Source organism: Ctenopharyngodon idella, chromosome 15 (assembly GCF_019924925.1).
Source record: "Ctenopharyngodon idella isolate HZGC_01 chromosome 15, HZGC01, whole genome shotgun sequence".
Lineage (NCBI taxonomy): Eukaryota > Metazoa > Chordata > Actinopteri > Cypriniformes > Xenocyprididae > Ctenopharyngodon > Ctenopharyngodon idella.
The window spans coordinates 29,052,765-29,068,158 of NC_067234.1; the positions used below are offsets into that span (position 1 = coordinate 29,052,765).

The 15,394-nt window shown below is 38.9% G+C and overlaps 1 protein-coding gene and 1 long non-coding RNA gene across 2 annotated transcripts in view; one reads left to right on the forward strand and one right to left on the reverse strand.

Annotated features, from left to right (window-relative positions):
• Positions 1 to 15,394, forward strand: part of rtn4rl1b (reticulon 4 receptor-like 1b) — a 198,971-nt gene that overhangs the window by 122,559 nt on the left and 61,018 nt on the right. The window lies entirely within an intron of this gene.
• Positions 4 to 12,306, reverse strand: LOC127495971 (uncharacterized). Its single transcript, XR_007925220.1, has 2 exons — positions 10,071 to 12,306; positions 4 to 3,065 (listed from the first exon to the last, which is right to left on the reverse strand). It is a non-coding gene; the product is annotated as an uncharacterized LOC127495971 (long non-coding RNA).

A 15,394-nucleotide genomic window follows, 5' to 3' on the forward strand; every position in this document is an offset into this window, starting at 1 on the left:
ACATCTGTTTCAGGATTCTTTAATGAATGGAAAGAACAGCAGTTATTTAAAATAGAAATCTTTTGTTCATTTACATTTATGTATTTGATGTAAATAACCATAGTAAATTACAATGCAGTTTTTTTATAATGAAATAAAAGGATGTCACAGATGATAGAAAATGACAGAATCCATGCAAAATGCAGCAGGTATGAGATGCTCCCAATGCCGGAAACAGGATTAAACCATCGGTTAAGGGTTAAGAGAACATGTCAGATTAACATGACAGGATTAAATGCTAAAAGTGAGTTTGTTTATATGAACTATGGCTGCTCATTTTTTAAAATCCAAGATTTGTATGCCGGAACGAAGCTCAATCTTTTTGTTAAATACGCGAGTTCCATCAGAAGTTAATTTAGCAAACGTTATTAGGCCAGAGGGTACGAACAGATATAAAACGTTAACAAAGAAATTGAAGTGCTCGTTGAGAAAATAGAGTGTAATTGAGCCCAAAGAAGGCTGGAGACTGCAGTAAATTGAGCAGCCATTGCTGAGATGACGAGATTCTAATGTTTCCCCCTCCTGGATTCAGTTCATTGAGACGAGCAAGGAGAAAAAGTTTTTTCTCCCATCATTTCGCTCACTGTGTTTGCTTTAAACCCTTATCAGAAGCAATTATGGAAAGTTCCACAAACTCCCTTCATCTCCTCATCGCAACACAAAGTATCTTGCACGCATCTGGAGAGAGAGGACACAGGCTGCTCCTCCAGGCTCTTCATTACTGCTCCACACATGATTGGCTTATTTGATCAGATTTCTCTCCTTATTCTCTTCCTCTGCTCTCTCTCTCTCTCTCTCTCTCTCTCCTTCCTCCATTAATGCATCATTCCGTCTGGCTCTCTCTTGTATAGAGTGGGCTAAACAGGTGAGCTCTAGGATGTCTGGCAGAAAAGAGTCATCAGAAATAATGACAGGAACACTTTATAATGTGGAGATTGGGATGATGAAGAGAGAGAAAGAAAGACGGGAAGAAGAAGATGAAAAATGTTTCACATACTGTATCCTACAGGGGTTAATAAGTTTGTAATGGCTGCATCTGAGACACTTGATGTTGAAAAATGCTGAGGCAAACGTGATGTTTCCCATTCCCAAACAGTGTTGGGGTGATGCATAATATGTAACAAGGGTTGCGTTTTTTAATAATACTGACATACTGTTTTTTTGCCTCAGTCTACAAAGCAAGCACACACACACACACACACACACACACACACACACAGACAGTACATATATATATATATATATATTTTATTCTGTGCCGAGACTGTGCAGGTATCCTCAGGTCATGTTTGCACACCAAGTTTGGTCTGAATGTTGAAGCATTGCAGAGATATAGCCTCATATTCATACTTTGTTGAATTTGTTCGCGAGTTATTCAAGAGCGGTTTGACGAATCAACTTGAATTTCATGTTTTTGTGTCGGCATGGTCTGAAGATGATCTGTTTCAATTTTCATGAAAATCACCCTCCAACTGTTGAAAAAGTACTTGTTTTTTTTTTTTTTTTCCAGAAAACTCAAAATGGCAGAAACATTTTCATGACGGAAAATGACGTCATATGGTGCAACTGAATCGTCTTGAGCCAAGGAAAAAACGTTTTGTTTATGGCGGTATTTCTCAACCCGTCACGAATGCAAATGCGCCCCACGATATGCCGACCACATTTAAAAAATAAATTCCAGTTTTATAAATTATTTTTGTTTTTAAATTAAATTAAAATGGATTAAATGAATACAAGTTTGAACCATAATGTTTTTTGTCATATAAAATAATTTTGGTGATCATATATTATTTTCAGACATGCACAGACCTACTACTGATTACTTAACGAACACTTACAAGCGCGCGCTTTGGCAGAATTCCAATTGTAGCCATTATTTTTTGTAAATTTAGGGATCAAAATGGACAAATTTGTTATTAGAGGAGAAAAACGAAAATGAGGAACATAACAATGAAGGAACACATTGCAAAAAAGAAGAGTCGTAGCATCAGCATCGAAGGTAAGAAGACTGGAAGAATGGAGAATTAGTTTGCTGTCAATGAGCGAGATGGGCAGCCTTTGTTTGCTCTGTAGTAAAGTACTTGGCATATGCAAAACCTACAATGTCAAAAGACATGTCAATTCGATGTGTTTGTTTGATGTATTTGTATTTCAAAAAAATCGATAAAAATAACCGCATCGGCGCACCCACGGATGCTGTGCGAGGGATTGCGACGTGACAGAATGCTTGATATCGTCAGATTGTAATTACAATGCGCCCAATGTTGTTTGTAAAAAGAGTTGAGTAACAAGAGTTGAGCTTATTAAGGCGTTTGTGGCCTATATGTAATGGAGTTTAAAAATATGTTAGTTAAATTCAGCTTAAATTGGGAAAACTCGCCATTGGCTGTTGTGTTGCTTGCGTTGTGCACATGATATTGCGGGGCGGAGCTATGTAATCAGCAGAGTCGCATATATCTCGTCCTGCTGGTAAGTCGCATCAATGATTGCTCCGTCTTAATATCTAAGTTTGGATCGTTTTCAAGCCCAAGTCTGAACTTTAAACTACACAAAAGTCTACTTATTTTGTTTCGTCAGCTCCTGGTTGTGTTAGTCGAGTCAAATATGTGTTATTTGTGACGATAAGATGAAGAGTGTGTTAATTGGCCTGCTTGTGAACTCCGAACTTCTGTTTATTTCATTTAAGACTTCTCATGCAACATCGCTGCACTGCATTCTAATCAGCCTTTTGGTGCTGTTTGTCCCAGTTGTGTCTTGTCCCAGGCCCAGTAAAGCAACTTTGGGTGACCATCCACCATCCACACAGTCACATTGGTGCCGTGACCCGGATGGGAGTGAGGTTTAGGGGGGTGAGTGTAACGGAGGCCCACTAGTAGTCGCTGTGCGAGTAAACCTCTCCCCTGATCTCAAGAGATGCTCTAGTGACTGACGCTAGGGGTTGCAGCCTTTAGCCTCCTTGTTAGAGCGTCCATCTTCCACGCCAGAGACCCGGGTTCGAGGCCCGCGCAGAGTGGGGAGAGTAGGACCTGGGTAGAGGGGTTACATATATAACATTCTGTCATTGTTTGGTGACAAATTGCTTTGGTTAATGTTCAGACTGTAGCCTACTTCATCTGTGTGCCAAATTTCACAACTTTTTACCATATGGTTCTATGAGCTGCCATAGACTCAAAAATGGAAGCAGAACACCAACGGATACAATAGGTGCCTCAAACCTTTGGTGCTTAGCCCCTGCAAGCAATGACATAACGTCATTAGTTACTTATTTTCACGAGTAACACAATGTATTTTCAGAAGAAAGTGTAATTATGGCATTGTGACAGGTCTGTGGGAGATGGTGTAGGTGTTTTTGGCACCAATCCTCTCCATTACACACCACGCAGCACTTCTTCACATTTTTGCTATTTCACTTTCATGCGTGACAATCGTGCGTGTAGGTCAGCCTAAAGTTTTCCCTGATCTTTTCTCCAGCCCTTCTCCTCCTCTTTCCACTCCATACCTTTCATCTCTGTGAATCTACCAAAACAAAGCTTTTTCATGCATCCGTGGCACTAAATATGCCAGCTCTCCTCTGCCGGACGGATGCTGGCTGCCTGGACTCAGCTTTGAACTGCTGAGATGACAAATCCACCTCTGCTATAAGCTTCTTCAAGAGGTTGACAGACAGAGATAGAGACAGAGAGAGACGGAGAGAGATCAACCTGCCTTTAATATTTCATCACAAATGCGAGTATGGCAGATGACCTGGAGAAGTTTCAGGCATGGAGCCCCTGCTGCGGCAGCATCACTGAGCTCAGTCAACTTCGTCCACTAGCACGCACCACAGATTATCCGACTGCCATTTTGTTTCCACCAGCCCCAAAATGGGAGCCAAAAATCTCAACAGGTCAATCGATCTATAAACAAGGGGTACAGTATGTTCAAATCACCTTATTAGATTTTAATTTGAGCACTATATTTAGGATTTATATGAAATAGTTTGATAAATCAATGTTGAAAACAGTTGTTTTGCTTAATATTTTTGTGAAAAACCATGCTACAATTGTTTTCGGGATTTACCTGAAACAGAAATCTTTTGTTGCCTTAGCAAATGACTTTACTGTTACTTTTGATTAATTTAATGCATCCTTGCTAAATAAAATAATGATATATATAGAATATAGAAGTGTATTTTGTCAAGGTAATTGAACTTCTACAGAAATCCCCTCTTCAGTGTGTAGGAACCAGGGACTACTGCGTAGGAACAGTGTGAATCAGATCACGGCTACAGTCTTATTAGCATAATGAACCATCAGTATATCACTGAAGTCATATGTCACTGTCTGCAGATGCTATACCCCCCAACAAGACTCCAAATAATTTGCAAGAACCCACGTAAAGGGTCTACCACGAACACCGCAGGTGGTCTTCATTAAAAATTCATTATTCTGAAAGTCTCAACCATGCAGCCTGAAACTATAGGGTTCCACTGGTGCTTTTATGCAAGTGTTACAAATCAGCACTGATTGACCAAAGAAAAGCTTTTCAGTTCCAGCTTTTTTAGCACAATGTCTTTGGGGATCTGTGGAGTTCCACATGCCTTTCAGCTTTAATTCAGTTTGGATAAGGTGAGCTATTAGTGGCTGGAAGCTGCTGTGTCAGGCTAAACAAAATGCCTAGATTTTGTCCTCTTGTGAAATGTTGAAAAAACATGAAGCACAAAATGTATCTGTTCATATAAATATGTGTGCACACATGGTGTCTACGCTATTCAATTCTGATGCACGGAACAGATTGCAGCAGTACACCAAAGAGCAACTTATTAAAGAGGCCATATTATGCACTTAATTTCATTTTAAGGGTCTACTGGAATATTTTTTTCAGGCTTGAATGTTTAAAACATGATAATTTTCACATATTTTCCATATTTGCCACACATCTTTTTCCAGTCTGTCAGTAACGCTCTTATTCAGTTCATGTCTCTATGAAGCAACTCCTTCTGAAAAGCGTAATGTGCTCTGATTGGTCAACAGCTTCGGAAATGCCACACCATACCATTACCATAAATGCCAGTTTCAACACACTACTATCTCAACCAGGCCTCGCCCCTTTATTTTGCATATGCCTTGTGTGGAAATTATTTAAATGAGGAATTTGAGAAGAAAACTCAAGACTACAAGCGAGGTTCAGAAACAGTGCTTACTATGTAAAGAACAGATCTCTTTGGTGTGGACTTTGTGCTTTGTAACGTTGCATACCTTTTTAATGCTCAAACAGCAACATTACACACTAAAGAATAATAAAAAATAAATAAATAAATAAAAAAAACATACAGTAAAAGGTCCTTTCTGATTACCTTTAACAGTGGTTGAGATAATACCACAGTGAAGAACCGAAGAGCAGTTAGGTCAACTAGAGGAGGTGAGGGGAACAGACCCAGCTGTCTAGAGCTAATGGACAAGATAAGAAACAATAAGATGCTACAGTGTTTACCACTGGCCGCATTAAGCTAACATCAATGCTTCACTCAATAAGAAGACAGAGACCAAACACAAAGCAGACAAAAGTAATTGTATTAGACAGAATCCTCCCCATGGAACACAGATAAAGTAAACATTTGAAAAGTGTCAATACTCTTTGTAAACAGGGAATGGAGACAACACAATACTCCAGGCTAAATAGCTCAACAAACAGGACTAAAACATGCGTCTGCGGACTACTGCTGTCCCAAAGGATGTCGTTTTTTTTTGTTTTTTTTTTATTTAAACTATTCAATACAAACATTGTTACAGTTATTTACATTTTGCACCATATGGGAATTGAACACATGACCTTGGCATTGCTACTTGTGCCAGGGATGTGCAAAATTACAATCAAAATTGACTGGTCAGTGGGTGTCCTGAACAATTATTCTTGGTTCTCAAGTGGTTCTCAACCAGGTTGCCAAGGCCCATTAGGGGTCCTCAGGAAACATCCAAGGGGACCGCAGGATGACATATTTAAAGAGGACCTATTTGTCACGAGTAGTGGCTATAGTAATCGCACAACACAGGAGGATCCAAAGGATCCACAGGAGATCGCAAAAATGATACCGGTTAGTGAAACAAAGGAAACTGAGGGCTTAAATATACAGGAATGTACACGTCTTAACATTCCTCATTCAAATAATTCCTGCTGAAGGGAATTTGGACTATTTAGAGTAATTTGTATTACTTAAATTTTGGATTACTTTAAATTATTACTTGGATTATCATGTCATTTGAAATCTGTTTGACTGTCTTCTGTGAAACACAAAACAAGATATTTCGAAGAGGTTTTTTTTCCCATACAATGAAAGTCAATGGGCTCCAAAACATTGGGCCCCACTGACCTTCTTTAAAATGTAATGATATAAACTCAACATATATAGTATAAACTGATTTATGTTCTACCATAAGATTTAAGAACCTTTAAAGAGACCCAATCAAGTGTCCAGTAGCTGCATGGCTCTCTTGTGACTTCCCTGTCCAATACACAGATCTTCCCTGGCCTGGTTTAATTCCAGTTCTGCCAGGACTGTGGAATCTTTAAAACGTTCATTGGCTCTTTCTCACTGGCACTCAGCTCACACTCTCTGACTAGAGGATTTGACAAGTTTTTTCAAGGACACGAGGCTCTTTGGAGAAGGTGTCAGAGTTGTGTGCTTTGAGATGGTTGGCAGGGTGGTAAAATGGTTTCCTTTTCACCCACAAGGTCATCTAACACTCTTGCTTCCTTCTCACCCAAAAAGCCCAACTGGCTGAAACGATAAGTCAGCTGCAACCACAAGTGAATCTGTCCATCAGCGTCAGAGTGAAGATGTTGACATGAAATTAATGAGAATGTCGGAATTGGGAAAGTCACAGCATGCCAGTAAAGTTAGCCATGCTTTCTCAGCCCTCATATTGCTGGCATCGGCAACAAGAAGTGTCATCAACAAATAAAGCCTTCCGCTTCCTTCCTCCTTCCTGAGGTTCTTTAGAATTAAATTACTGATGTTTTGAGGCTTGACAGCAGTGTGTTATAGCAGTGTGGGATAGACCAGACTACACTGAACTCCTTGCCTCCTGCTGTATGATGCCAAATCAGATCGATAAACAGATTCATCCTGATATAAAAAGACGATCAGTGATATTCACTGACATTTATGCTTTCGTGTTTATAGACGATTTGGTTATGTTTACCAAAGAAAGATTATTCTGCCAAGAAGTGATTTTTTTAGTATCATTATATTGATTCTTTTAGATGCTGAATGTGTTTAGGGATATATTGTCCTCTCAGCATATTTACTATCTTGCGTTTATCATACAGAGTGCAAATCAATCGCTGGGCCAGTCTCACAAAGACTGAGAGACTATATATTTCACTTAAACTGTATTCTGACAACTTAGAATAACTTCTAGAGAGATCCTTCTCAACATAAAAATAATTATCCAAACACACTTGCACATATACCACTGAGGTGAAAGAAACGTTCTACTTGAAATGAGCATAGGGAGTCAACCTGTGACTCTGATCCTGAAGTGATACAGTAATGACATTTTGAACACACTCAGGCCTGTACAGCTCTGCATGGTGCTAACAACACCAAGAACATTGGTTCGATTCCCAGGGAACGCAGGAACCGATAAAATGCACGTACATTTTGCTAGCAAAGTCAGCACTACATTTTGGGCACACAATTTCAAACTCAACTTTCTTCTGTTATTTCAATATGCATTTCAAAGCACATTTCGAGGAGATATGGATTTTGTAGCCTGAACTGAAAACCTGGGATAAATTAGGCTAGTTTTAGGTTTACCTGACTATAATTGCAAATTTTTAATGAGAATACATGTTCAAAAAGTCATGTGCGCAATGGAATAGTGTTTGAAAAGGACTATTTTAACTACAGTAAATGCCATCTTAAAGATATAGTTCACCCAAAAATGAAAATTGTCATTATTTGCTCACCTCCATTTCATGTGAAATGTGTTTGACTTACTTTTTTTTTCTGTGGAACACAAAAAACAAGATTGTCAAATAATCAGTCTAACTAGAATCCTGGGATAAATTGGAAGGGAAACACTTTATTTCGATGGTCCACTTTAGACATTCTACTAACTATATCCTAAGTAACTTTGCAACTACATGACAAGTAACTCTCATTAGAGTATTAGACTGTCTATATAATATCTGTTAATACTTTATTTAGATTCTCCCCCAACAGACGTTCTACTAACTATAAGTAACTTTACAACTACATGTCAACACCTACATGTGAACCCTAACACCTAACCCCAACTTAAGAGTCTACTACAGTCTACTAATGAGAGTAAGTTGACATGTAGTTTACAAGTTACTTATAGTAAGTAGAATGTCTAAAGTGGATCATTGAAATAAAGTGAAACCACTGGGCGAATTGTTTTTAGGGAGCATTTACTTAAAGTGTTAGTTCACCCAAAAAATGAAAATTCTGTCATTAATACTCAATCTCATGTTGTTTCAAACCCATAAGACTTTCGTTCAACTTCGGAACACAAATTAAGATATTTATGATGAAATCCGAGAGCTCTCTGACCCTTGTAAACAGCATAGGAGAATGACAAGAGAGAGAAGAAATTCCTTTAATTGAATAAAGTTGTTATTTTGAATAAAGTTGTCACATGGACTATTTTAACGATGTCTTTACTACCTTTCTGGGCCTTAAAAGTGGTAATTAAATTGCTGTCTATGGAGGGATAAGAGATTAATTTGTGTTCCGAACATGAATGAAGGTTTTACGGGCGTGGAACGACATTAGGGTGAGTAATCAATGACAGAATTTTCATTTTTGGGTTAACTAACCCAAAAAATCTAGACAGTGTGCAACCTAATGGTGTTGGACTACTTCAAAAGCCATCTTAAAGGGATAGTTTACCCAAAAATGAAAACTGTCCATTTTATGGATATAGATCCACAAATCGCCTTTTGTTCATGAAATGCACATGCCGTCTATACCTGGGATTTGCAAACTCCTAGTGGTTTGTGAAGCTAATAATTATTTAAATCATAAAAATTATAAATAAAAATCAAATAAATATAAAACACTTACTAAAAAATATAAAATACTGCATTTATTTACTTGGATGTCATGTGACTGTTAACCGACATCAGAGAACAATGAACGTGCGAATGTGTTTTTAAATGATTGAAATATTAACTTATCTATAAACTTAAACTTAAACTTAAAATCTCAAAAGGGTACTTCAAGATTATATTTTAGATCAAAAGGGTTTGGCAGACAGTCAGGAATTTCTGCTCTAAACTCTAACACATAACCCTGACAGCAACATAGTGTCGGCCCAGATCCGGCCCACATCTGGTCAGCGTGTAATCCACATGTGCCAGATGTGGGCTGGATCTGGGCTACACTATGTTGTTGTCTGGGAATGCACTGCTGCATTTTTCTCCTCCAGAATTTTTCTTTCATGGCAGGAACTTGTCAAAACAGAATGACATTGTATTTTTTTAATGGACAAATCATCTCATTTGTAGGTAGCAAGCAACCAACAGTATGGTGACCTCCAACACTAAGATCACTGTCAGCAAACTCTCCACTCACTGAGCTAGCTTTTCTTCTCATCAAAGCTAAAAATGTCTTACTTGCTTCAATTAAAGGCAAAGTTATAAATATCATGTACCCATCCTTGTTCCTCAAGGACATTTTTGTAACACTGCTTAGCTAAGACAGATAGTGAACTCACAGGGAGGGCAAACCACAGAAAAGTAGATAAAGTCTGTATTGACCGTTTTGTACAAACAGTCTTCCTGTAAATATTCTGCCTCTAACTGTCTCCTCTTTTACGCCCATGAAAAAAATTTGTTCTTTAGCTCTCACACACAAACATACACCCTCGAGAGAGAGCAGAAAAGAAATGGCCAATGGGGAAAAAAGAGAAAAAGCAAAAGCGCATGAGAGAATCTGCCGCTCAGAGAAGTGTGCATACTAAAAGAGACACCTTCCTCTTTCCTAGAACTTTATTTTTTCATGAATGATTAAATATTAAACCTACATTTCTGCTCCAGTTAATTGCATGTCAACACACAGGCAGGAGAGGCCAGAACTGGAAGAGAGTGTGTCAAGGGGTGGATGGAGGGCAGCACATGATCCACATCTACACGGAATATCCTGGCAGGGTCTGGAAAAAGATGGGTTAAACATCAACGACAGTGAGTTTGAGTGCAAGAGTGTGTGCGTGTGTGTTCTGGAGAGTACAACTGTCAAGAAGAGCAACACCATCACTAATTCATGGGCAGCTTCTGCTTTTCCAGGCTGGCGTTGCTCTTGAAATGACCTTTCTTCTCCCACAAACACACTTCTCTGCAGTAAGTTGCCAATGGATGTTGTTGCGCACCACTCTGAAAGATAAAGGCACATATACAAGTTAATGGCGCATGCACGTAGGGCTGATATGCTAAGTTTAATGTTGAAGAGATCAGAGAGCTGGCTGACCCAGGGTTTGCATGATAGATGGTTGGTACTCAAACACCTTCTGGCCTAATAGGAATAGAGGTGTCTACCTCTGTGTGAGGGGAGCCTTGGGTGTATCATCGATTTGTAATGTTACAATTGTATACCGTCTAGACAGGCCGACGGTGGGAGGGTGGAAGCAACGAGAGGGCCATATTGTGTTCATTCATCTCAGAATGCTCAGTTCGCTCACTTTAGAAAGCATTCAGGCTGACACAGGATGACTGAACACTACAGTCATGCTTAAGACTTTATTCTTTGCTATTTCTATCACTCGCTATCATGCAAATGCCTGCCAATGAGTCAAGTTAAGGATGGTATCCACACACCTATGTGCCACATGTCCACAAAAAAAAAAAAAAAAAAAATCTTTTGAAAAGGAAAGAAAACTCCTCTCTATGATATAAATTCATGTTTTTTTGTTTGTTTGTTTGTTTTGGTCACACCACGTTAGTATTATACTTTTATAGTATGTATTCATATTTTGAATTAGCTTTTATATTGTAAGTTTTCAAGTTTTAGTTATTTTTTTAATGAATGTTTTTTTATTTAATGTATTTTTATTTTCAGTCATTTTAGTACTTTAATGAAAATTAGAAATGTTTTGGCAACTAGATTAAAAAAGTTTTTAAGTTTTACATCTAATATTGATATTTAATTTCAGCATTATTTCAAGTAAAAAAAAAAATAATAGATTTAGTCAATACCAACACTGCCTTGATTTTGGTTACAGTTTTTTCCCCCAAGTAATTTATAAGCAGTGACACTGCTGTAATATAAATGAAAACAAATATTAAAAATATATAAACAATTTAAGAATTTAAAGAACATTCTTTATAAAATTAATTTTAATGCTTAAAAACATGTTCATCAAAGAATGGGTGTATTAAAGTTATTGTATATGTGTTGCAAATGTAATGTATTTTCAAATGAATAAATAAATAAATAGATCTGATGAGAGTCACATCATTTCTTATCAAACAGCCCAACTGAAGTTAACAGAGTTCTAAAGCTTGCCGTATTTCAATTACATCACAACTGTTATGGGTCGTAGCCTTACAACAGCCACCTGTCCGTCACTACTGGTGGTGACCCCATAACGAATCTCAGACATGATAGGAGAGAGTGTACCATGCCCTCTATTATCAGGGAAGGTCAGCTTCATCCGTTTTGTCTTCCTTACTTCCTCCAGATTTCCATTTGATTTGATGCAAGTTTTTCCTTTTTTTTTTTTTTTTTTTGAACGAGTGGGGACCCCTCTTTCCAGGCAGCAATTCAGAGGACCAAAGCAGGAGCAATCAATTCTTAAACCAGAGACTGCAAACTGAAAAAGAGCAGTGAGAAAGGCTGCAGACGTATCCATATCAAAAGCTTTAAGGGCTACGGCTAAGAGTGGCGAGACGCTGAATGGGACTGAGGGTGTGCGGATGATTAAAGCTAACCTGCTCAGAGCAGCGACGGCTGTGCTCAGTTTGAGAGGACGCCACTCTCTCTTACGGCTGACATAATTGATTTCCACTGCTTCCAGCTTCTTCTGTGTTTGTCTGCCTGTCTCTCACCGAAATCAAGAGCAATATTGGACATTTTCTCTGGGCCGAAGAAGGATGTGATGGGAATTAGCTAGCGGTTGGGTCAGTACAGCAAGGTTCTGCGACATTCAGAATTGAACTGAGAATGCCTTTCTAATTCAGTTCCTGAATTTGAATTGAGGTATCAAACAGAATGCAATTGCGATGTACAATTTACAGTTTCTTTTTCTTTTCTTTACAAAACAAGAATGACACTCTCTACTGCAGTATGTTACATGGTCCATGTTTGCATTATATATATATATAAAATGCAAACATGGACCATGTAACATACTGCAGTGAATTCTATACAGTATATGACATTATTACCTAGTTCTGGCATGAAACTCTAGATGGCAAAGGCTGATAGGTCTTTAACTCATTTGGTAGCGATCACATCACGGTTGATGTTGCATCAGTGGCCAATGAGCTGAGGCTCAACATTCAAACAAATACTGGTAGTGTTGCTGTAAGCAGTCTGCAGTGCACTTTACCCTCCTCCTCCCTAGCTCTACCTGTATAGATCTGCTATGGGGGTTAATTCATGTATGTTACATATGCAGCAGCAGCAGCATGTCTCACATGCTCACAGCAATGTCTGTGAATGTATTGGCAGTACTGAGACTCGGTACTTGCTCTGGAGCTGCAGCAGTGTAGCAGATCTATTCTGCCAAGACCAAATACATAAACATTGCCATATCCATTACCATGCCAATCTCTACCCAGAGAGCAACATAGTCTGGCCCAGATCCGGCCCACATCTGGTACATGTGGATTATGTGCAGACCAGATGTGGGCCGGATCTGTGCCGGCACTATGTTGCTGTCAGGGTATTATTATACCAATCCCCCAAGGGTTGTCATGACAGAACTATAGAAATAGGTATAGGTTTTGAACTTAAGTTTAACAGTTTTGAAAAGAGTATGTAAACATGTTCAAATTGGCCTGTAGGTACATTTTGGCAGAGGTTGTGTCTAAGTGAGAAAAGAACAGATGTAATTTGAAAGATGTAGTCACTTAATGCATTTTGTGCCAAACCAATGATTAATGATCCACAGTTTATCTCACATAGACTGCTGTTGTGTTCACTGTGTAAAGACTTTTGAAAAAGTGACCTAAGTATTGAGAAATGTGTCCTAGTGATTGTACAAAAAAAAAAAACTGTAAGTAGAAATAAAATAAACTGAAATTCAAAGAAATTCATATAACTAGGCCTTTTAACTAGATAGATAGATAGATAGATAGATAGATAGATAGATAGATTTTCTCCACCTTTCTTGCCGCTCCCGCTTTAAAGTGGTCGGCTGATGTAAATCATTCATATTCAACAATGCTCCACATAAATCTCCATTATCAGGCGGAATAAGAGAATAGACTCGCTCTCAAGTTCTTCATTGCAACTTAATTATGTAAAGACTATCTGAAGTCACGCCAAGGGAACGCTAATCTACACCTTGAAATTGAACAAGATATATTATTGATGCTCTGTCTTCCTTTGACTCATAATAGGAAAACTACCCCTATCCTCCCACCCTTTCATCCATCCAGTCCCCTCATTCGCTCACTCTTACTCACATTAACTACCAAATGCGCTCTTTACACCTTCTCAATCACTCCGTGTGAGATCCTCCCTGTCCATTAGCATTCAGGTTAGGAAAGAGAGGGTTACAAATGACTTCTCTGATTTCCTGACTCCACGAGCTTTTAAGCAGCATCTAAAAAGCCGAGGCTCTTGAGCTATTTGCTTACCTCTTGTTGTTTAGATAGCACACTTTTTCAAGTGCTCCTCATTGATTTGATTAAGATCTGCCGCTGCATAAAAACACCACGGCTCTCTAATGTACTTTTCCTCATCTTTTCTGAAACATAGCAGAGTGATTAGAGAGAGACATTCATCACCCCTCATTACGCTAGCAGCTGCACTCTAAGAAACGTGATCTCTCTGTCTCTCCTCACTATCTTTGACACATTACCTCATGTGCTTTGTCATCCACAGATACTGCATTTGAAAGCTAGTTGCAGTGTATCTCCTCCTTCATCTCTGTTGCCATTCTCCTGTGTGTCTATCTCTCCCTTACAAACTTCAGAAGAAAACTGCAGTTGTTATGAGCACTTGAGCGATGTCAAGCATATCAGTGCAGTGGCACGTCAAGCAGAAGACTGAGTCAGCAAATTTGCCACGTACAGGAATACTTGACAGAGCCTCATTTCCAGCCACCTCAGCTGAAATGCTTCAGAAACCGCACACTGCAGAAACATGCAAACTATGATAGCGTTACACGTCTCTTGAGGCTTAAAAACCAAAGCAGACGTAGGAAATGAGCTTTCTGATGTGTGGAGAACTGCCAGTGTGTCTCATATTATTTGTCGCTATTGCCTGACAGCAACATAGTGTCAGCACAGATCCGGCCCACATCTGGTCTGTGTATAATCCACATGTTCCAGATGTGGGCCGGATCTGGGCCAGACTATGTTGCTGTCTGGGTTACTAACCGTCTTGTATATCTTGGAAGCTAAAGATGCGGCCGTCAGGTAAGTGGGCATTAGTATTACTGTTAGTTCAAATATTAAGGTTATTTTAGTACTTACTTTAGTACTTAAAATGAACTAAATTCAAAACTATAATAACCTTAGTATGAACTACTACTTCTACTTAATTTTCAGAGCTTGACAACCGTTGGTCATATTGAAAAGTGCAGTGTTCCACAACAGAGAGAAAACACAAATAATGACAGAATGTTCATTTGTGTGAGAACTATTCCTTTAATGGTACTATTACTAGATTCTAGTTGGGAGTTATTAAAGCACAGAAGCTTGCAGTGGAATATTCAAGGCCATGCCTCACTCCAACCTCAATCCGATTACCAATGACACTCACATCTACTTGAGGGAAGAGCTCTTTTGAAGCTTCCTCCTTTTCTTGCTAACCCAGAGCCTGATTGTACATTAATGACATGGCACATATCACAAGAGCTCATAAGCTAACGTTAAAGCCCATCGCTCTGCAATCCAAAGAAACTAGCCTTATTAGAGATGTGACACAGGGAAGGTCAGTGACAGCCTTTGGTGGGATTACAGACTCCAGAGCAGCCTAATGGATCATCAGAGAAAGCCCCTGTGACTGTGGTCCGCTCTCCAGCCACAGGCGGTGTAATATTCCCACCTTGCCTTTTTTGGGAAACAGGCCACAAAGTTGGCTTTCTATGTATGGACCAAATATCAGATTTGTGTTACATTTGAAGGACTTCTAAGTGCTCTCAGTGGTGTAGCTACATAATCATATTGGCATCTGGAAGCA